This window comes from Nilaparvata lugens, chromosome 6 (assembly GCF_014356525.2).
Source record: "Nilaparvata lugens isolate BPH chromosome 6, ASM1435652v1, whole genome shotgun sequence".
Classification (NCBI taxonomy): Eukaryota; Metazoa; Arthropoda; class Insecta; order Hemiptera; family Delphacidae; genus Nilaparvata; species Nilaparvata lugens.
The window spans coordinates 13,451,350-13,459,962 of NC_052509.1; positions in this window are offsets into that span (position 1 = coordinate 13,451,350).

Genomic DNA, 8,613 nt, shown 5'->3' on the forward strand with positions numbered 1-8,613 from the left:
TTTGATGAGCAAAATGCCAAGATTGATGAGCAAAATGCTAAGTTTAATGCTAGGTTTGATGAGATGAAGCAAGAATTTGCTAGCATTAGACTAGAGCAGGTTAGTATAAACCTTCTGTTGAAAAATGCACATGAAACATTGAGTGATAATCATGAAGATGAAAACAAATTGAAGCAGGATAATAGTAGTGTTAAGATACAGGATCAACTCATTCAAGTTTCTGACAATGTAGGCCTAGTTACTGTTGTTGAAAAAGTCAACCTTAATGAGATAGTAGAATTGAGTAAAGAAGTAGGTAGGGAGTTGTCTTCACTGAAAGTCAACTATCATGAAAGTAATATTGCTACATTGAAGGTTAGGAAAACTATGAACAAAGTGAATGATTACATGAGACAGGTTTCTGTAGAGGTTAGGAACAATGTAAACAAAATGAATGTTGCTTTGAGTCAAGTTGATGAGTTCAACTTTCAACTGAGAATTGAAAAAGTGTATGCTATGCATTCTCAAGTGAACATGACTAACTTTTGTAGGCAGAATGGCTTTGTTGAAACAAATGAACCCATGAATAAAATCATGTTCTTGAAGAAAACAAAACGCAAAGTCTCCATTGATGTGTTAGTATTCAAAGGTTGTTTCAAGTTGCTTATTTACAAGATGATGACAGTGAATCACATGATGAAAGGGATCCTGTGTTATGCCGGGATTCAGAATAGCATAATCGCTACGCAGTGTATGGTAAGAGTCCATAATTGTGTCTTTTTTCTTTCCTGTAGCCTATTTTTCTTGGCCCTTAATCTTTTCAAATTTCGATTCTTTCCTGTCTTCGTGTAATGTTCAGTAAAATTCTTCTATGATGCATATCTTAACCAATCTTGTCCATAGTCATTTAAATTTGTATTCTTCTGAAATAATATTAGAAGTTAAAATAGTAGCTTATTTTCCTAATCTTTATATTGTTGATAAAACTTAACTTTTCTAAAATCTATCCATTGTAGTGTAAAGAATTGTGTGCTTATGATATATTTTTTCATCATGTATCACTTATGTGAAGTGTATCAATTTTGTGTGTGTTGTTTTAGGAAATTTATTTACCCAGTTTTCTTTTTCTCTTTTTTGTATTTTTTAGGGAACTTATTTACCCATTATTCATCTTGATCATCTTTGTATTATAATCTTGAAATGTTTGTACTTATTATACAGTCTTTAAATTTTAAATTATTTAAAAAAATAAATGGTTCAATTTAGAACATGTTGAAATCTATTCTTATGTATAAATTCTTTTGTTATAATAAATAAACTTCAAAATTTGAAAGTATTAATGAATTCTGTAGCCATATATATGTGATGTATTAATGAAAGTTAACTTGAATAATAATGTTTTCATTGAATATAAACGTTGTGTTATATTATTAATTGGAATGAGTTAAAGGCTAAAATTTTTCTAAAGTGTTTTGTAATTGATATCTTTTTCAAAATTTTTAAAATTGTTTGTTCTATAAATTTTGATATGATTGATTATCGTTTGAAATGGATGCTGGAGTGTATGTAGAATTTTTAGTGGGGTTTGTTGATTAGAATTTTGCTGGTATGTGATTGCTTTTTGAGATGGAACCCATTATTGCCTAAAGAAGGAATAACAGAGGTATGACTTAGAGAGCAGTAATGAGATAATATTTTTTGTGTTGATTACTTATGTTGATTGCCATAGATGCAAAATAATGATTAATAATGTTGATTGCCATAGATGCAAAATGATGATTAATTATGAATATTGATTGCCTTTGAAGCAAAATATTATTGATGTTTTGAATGATTTCTTGTTTAATGATTGATAGTAAAGTTTTGTCATGAAATGTAGCTTGTGTTCAGAACATTGAAAAGTCGAAATAAACTATAGTATCCGACAAACGATGATTAATAATATTAAATAATTTGCTTTTTATACAATTTTTTAACACAAAGTTAAAACTAAATAATTTTGAAACCCTGAATGGTAAATCATAAATGTGAAATGAACTTGCTATAAATGAAATGTTATACTAAATGATAATGAAATGCAGATATATTATGAAATGATTGTGAATAGAAGACCAATTGTCTGAAATTATTGAAATATATATTGAAATTAATTTTTGTTGTGATGATCTGATGTTTTTTACAATTTTGATAATGATACAGAGTGTTATGAAATTCTATTTCTGTTTTGAAGAATGGATTAAATTTTGATATTTGAACAGTGAATAGATGGAAATGAAATTTTTTTTAGTGAAAATTTGTAATTGATATTTCACAATTTATGTATTGCTGACTGTATAATAGGATGTTAACAAATTTCAATTTTATATATACTTGAAAATAATTATCATGTGTATTAGATTGTATTGATAGCCTAATCAAGTTTTTCTTCTTAGTTTATAAGCATTTTAAGATAACAGGTACAGCACAGACATTAACATTGAAATAGTTATCATGTGAATCTCGAAATCAGCAACAAGTGAACGCCATGAAGAGTGTTAAGAACATTTGGGTGATTTTCGAACTAGTGTGACATAACTACGCCAATATCTACGCTGATGCCTACACCAATAACTACGCCAAAATCTACGCCAATGCCAATGCCTGCGCCAATGCCAATAGCTACGCCAATGCCTGCGCCAATGCCAATAGCTACGCCAATGCCTGCACCAATGCTGATACCAATGCCAAAATCTACGCTGAGACCTACGCCAATAACTACGCCAATGTCAACACCAATATCAACACCAATAACTACGCCAAAATCTACGCCTATGCCTGTGCTGATGCCAAATCTGCGCCAATGCTGATGCCAACGCCAATAACTACGCCAATGTCAACACCAATATCAACACCAATAACTATGCCAAAATCTACGCCGATGCCTGTGCTGATGCCAACGCCAATATCTACGCCAATGCCTGCGCCAATGCCTATGCCTGCACCAATGCTGATACCAATGCCAAAATCTACGCTGATGCCTGCGCCAATGCTGATACCAATGCCAAAATCTACGCCGATGCCTGCGCCAATGCCAATGCCTGCGCCAATGCTAATGCCAATGCTGATATCAACACCAATAGCAATGCCAACGCTTATTGCTGACTTTGTATCTCAAACTTCAACACTACTACATTACCTGGAGGTAATTGTCATCCATGTTCACATTCGCAACTTTGAATTCAGAATAACAGTCACAGTATCATGAAAGAATTGATTCAAAAAAAAAATCCTCTCCTTAATTATTCCTGTATGCAGAACTCTAAACCTTGAAAACTGAAAGTATCAAAAAACCAAACCTTACCTAAATTAATCCTCACCTAAATTAATCCTGTATGCAGCGTCTATCTCTTTTCCAGAAAACGAATTACATTGTCATTTCAAGCCTGAAATGTACATTGTATAATTACAAATATGATACAAAATTTACGTGACTCTGTATCGAGTTTGGTATGCAGCTGTCTACTACAAGCATGAGGCAATGCTAACTGAGATGTCACCTGTATCGAGTTTGGTATGCAGCCGTCTACTACAAGCATGAGGAAATGCTAACTGAGATGTCAGCTGTATCGAGTTTGGTATGCAGCAGTCTATTACAAGCATGAGGCAATGCTAACTGAGATGTCACCTGTATCGAGTTTGATATGCATCAGTCGACTACAAATGTCAGCCCAACACTATGTGCATCCAGATCAGCCCAACACTACAAGTATTCGGATCAGCCCAACACTAACGTCATCACATTGGAGTCACACTTAACTGAAAATCATACTGAGTGCCTTAACGGACTGTTTTCCAAAATGTGCATCGATAAAATCAACCGAGTCAATAGTGAAAGAAATGAACATTTTTTGATAATTGAAATTTTATGTGAAAATTAAATGTAACAATTCATCAATTCATTTAAAAAAAAAAAATAATAATAATAATAATAATAATAATACATTTTTCATTCAACATACTAAATTTTTTTTTATGCAATAAAAAATTGAATTTTCTATCTATAAATTTATGTGCAATTTCAAAAAACTATTCTTTACATATTAAACTTTTTGTTGAGATATTTTCATTTAAATTATAAAGCTAAATCAAAAGTAATATTGATATTCTATACTTTGAAATATTGTTTGGAAACATATAACAAATGCTATTGATGAATTTTTATAATAATTTTCAATATTATAGGACAACATGTAATGTTTTTATAGAAAAAATTGTTACTGTTCTCGAATTTACAATTCAAAATTTTCATTAGGGTCAATGTAATTTTTTTCTTTAAATTTTCAAACAGTAAAATTTTTTTATGTCAAGAGGGGGGTATTTGTAATATTACATTTTTTCTCACATTGGAATCGAATCTTCAATTCGAGATCTATGAAACTTTATAGTAAATATCAGAGTTATCGATAGACGGACAAACTTTTTGACGGAGAATTTATTATCGTAAATGATAGTTGCATTGTTCCATGGTGTCACCGAGGCTGGGTTGACAGAATTAAAAAGATAAATGGTTTAGTTAAATAGAGATGATATATGATAGTTTGAAATAATAGTTTCGAAATAGAGTTTTATTGAGAACAAATATAGAATGTGAGTTTGGGCTTGTGGTTTGTAATTTTTTTGGTGACGTGTCTGTAACGTTGGAGGTGTCTCTGTTCTGACTTGTTTTTTGGCCTGTTCTTTCTCTCTGAAACTAATGGCTGGCTATGTGTGTGTTGTAAATTTTTGCTCTGAATCATTTTGCATTTAAGCGAATTTATAATGTTTTAAATTGAGTTTTAAACAGTTTATAGTGTTCTATTTTGTCCATATAATTTGTTTTGTGTGTATACAGCCAATAGCCACTGTTTTTTCAACTGTAAACTAGATAATATTTTAGCTCATAGTAACTTTAAATGCTTAGGCTTGTAATATATTGTTCTTTGTGTATCTGTGTATATTTCCAAAATTCTTTTGAAGATTATAAGTTCATTTGCTCTGAAAACTGGATTTCTCATTCATAGGCGATAGATCCATTCATAATTTATCAAGAATCTATTACATTGGAGCCGACAACTATCCTTAGGTTAATAGGGGTTAAATGCTATTCCAACCGAATTAGGAAAAATTGGTAGCACGGCAGCGAATAGCTCAAATTTTTATTTAATTATCTTTAAAAGTATTTAATAGTACCTACATTTATAAATAATATTATTATAAGAGTTATCCAATTTTTTAATAATTAGGCTATTGAATTTGATTTTTAAAATATTTCTAACCATTAAAATCAATTCTGGTAAGCATCTGAGTTTTATTTGTTAATTATCAGATACTTATATTAGTTTTAGAAATACTAGCTTATTTTTCAAGGACCCTTTACATAATTTGGTGAAGGCTATTAAAAACTTATCACCTACCGTACATAATTTGGTTGAGGCGCTTTAGCTATTCCATTTTTATATTACAATATGATGTGCTATATAAAAATGTAATTATAATTTAATATGCACTGTTTTCAATGTTATGTTAATGATACATTCAAAATAGATCTTTGCAATTCAAAGGTTTTGGTATCCATATCTCTACAAATGAAATCACTAAACCAGTTACACCGATAATGATAATGCAGTGATAATATTGTAACTGATATTCATAAGAGCAGATGTGTGACCCAAGTTATCGATACACATAATGTCAAATCATTATTAGCATAGATAAGCAATAGCGTAAGTAGATATCCCATGGTATAGGGCGTTCATATCGCAACTTTTATGAGTCGTCTTAACGATAGAAGTGGAATTTGAAATGTTTACCAAGATGGCGGCCGACCTTGACAGTGAACTTGGAATGCTGACAGCGCTCCAGTGGGCGTTTTGTGAACTACGAGAGTTAGGAGACAACATGCTTTTATTATTTGTAGGTTATGTTGTAATTTTAGCGGAAAATAATGGTTGTGTTTACTTATTAATCAATAATTATTAGTTTGCAAGTTATATGAATATTTTAGCTACAAAAGCCAAAGTTTTAAAATAAATTATTTTTCAAAATTGATTTGAGCTGGACTATATAGCGGTTATGATAACATAAATAATGATGAAGATTGATGTTATTCTTCACTGTACCAGGTCCAGGTAAGACAAACAAATTTGATTAAAAATCAAACTTTTAAAAATAGACAGGTCCAATTTATTATTTAAAAAATGCATTTTTTGCCTTTTTATTATGTTATAATATAGTTAGCTTTTCAGGATAATCAATAATAATTATTCATTCCCGTAACCAGTAGCCTAACTTTTTGTAAAACCAACAAACATTGCTACTGGAAGGTATGCCGTAGCCCTGTAAATTGTATATTCTTATAATGCATTTTAAATTGCATGTAAATATTATTATAATGCATTTGACATTCAAAATTTATTTTGTGTTATTACTAAATGGCGTCTATAAAAATTATTGTTATCTATCTAGATCTTTATAGACTCACATGTTTTTAATGCACTTCAATTGTGCATACTTGTCTACATATATACACTTTACACAATATAATATGCTTTTATTACCGGTATAATAACAGTGGAGAGAGAGATAAAAGAACAGAGTTTCCGATTCTCTGTCTACTGTCTTCTATAAAGGATATCCGATGTAATATTAACTTTTCATTCTTGTTTGAAATAACTTATGCCCAGTTTCTAGGCCATTTATTAAATCTAATGGACCATTGAATCTTGGATACCACTTATTGAATCTAACTCGACCATTAAACCGATAAATTGTTTTGTCAGTGATTATGTTTAAGAGGGTGTATGATCTCAAATTAAGTTTTTTGAGTAATTGACTAAGAACTCAATTTCAAATCAAACATTTAACTTATGATGCAAAATTCCCTGAAATTCAAGATCAGAAACATTTATTCCCAGGGAGTTGATTCCCAAAATTCATAAATGCCCGGGAGTTTATGATTATTTTGTATAATAACTAAGAAACCGCTTTTTTTTAACTAAACTTATTGATATCATATAAACAGTTCTATATAAACAAGTTATATTGAAATGATTAGAATAAATAATTATTTATAATAATGATTAGAATAAAAATAAATAATTATTTATCACTTCTTGATGAGTGTGAGGAGGAATAAGCATCCATTTTCTAATAATTCAAGGCTCCGCGCCACGCTTTTGGAAACTTATTATTGGTTCCATTTTGATTTGATTTCTATCAAGATACTTACTTGAATAGATCATATTTCCAAGGAAAAAAATATTTTCATCATTTTTTTGTTTTCATATATTAGGTGCTTTAAAAGCGCATAACGTTCAAATATTGGGAAAGATCCATCCTCAAAATTGTATGAATTTATTTGCTATCATTTATGATGTAATGGACCTGCCCCAAGATTTGAACTTTTGGTGCTTTCAAAGCGCCCAATATATCAAAAAGTAAAAATGATAAGAGTTTTTTCTTGAAATTAGTGAAATCTAAATAAATTGATAGTATACAATTCGTAATCCTTTGATAATTTTCCAGTAAAAAGAATCAAAAAGCGTGGTGCACATCCTTGATTATTGTATATGGTACCACTATTATGATGCTACTTCCATTATATGTCTTGTTCATTAAATCTGTTATACTCATATTCCGAACAGTCAAGTAAGCTTAGTCAACAAAATATTGGGTTTACTTCGTCTTGAATTGCTCAAGAAGTTGAATTTTGGGTTTACTTCGTCTTGTACTGCTCAAGAAATTTAATTATGATAAATCATCAATTATTTTGCAAAGAAGAAGCTCACAATAATTTAAACCCAAAAATAAAATAATAAAGAACATACTAGAATGTTCGCTCCTTCAAAATTTCATTATTATGTGAATATTTCATTTTTTGTGATAATAATGTGTAATATTCTTTCTACGAAGGCTTGGTTTTGAAGCATCTAAATTTGAAAATATTCTAGGGCTGAAAATTTTGTGAAGTGAAGAACTACAAGACTTGACATATTTCGGACTATGTGTAACTTTATCTAAATTTGGGAGATGAACAGCACAGGGTTACCTTATTTTTCCTCTCCCTATCATTTCCATGATATACTTATTATGATTAAGAATGAAGAAGGGGACGCTTTGCTTTAATTGAATCAGTAAAATCGATATATTTGATTAATACTATCTAACTAACCCAACTTAATTCATCGATATAGGTGATCACTGGTTCACTCAACGTAAAGTCTAGCCAAATTATATAAAAAATTGATGTAATTTGTGAGCTATTTGCACTGCTTTTTTGAATGGATGATTTTTTGATTATGATTGTCAAATGTGATTGAAATTGATAAAAAATATAAACTATTTTAATGCAATTTATCCCATGGTTTCTTGGGCAGAGAAATATTACTCAATCATAAGTTTCTTCTCAATGGGAATATTCCCGACTTACATTACTACCCTCAAAAAATCAGCACTGACTACCCTGGAAATCTCCCGTCTACTCACTACACCATGTTCCTACCTCACTTTGTTCAAGCAAATCAATCTTAGCACAAAACGCCTATAATATAGTCCAATACAACAGAAGAGATGTAGCACCAAGTCCATTCTGTTTCCATTGGACCATATTTCTATATT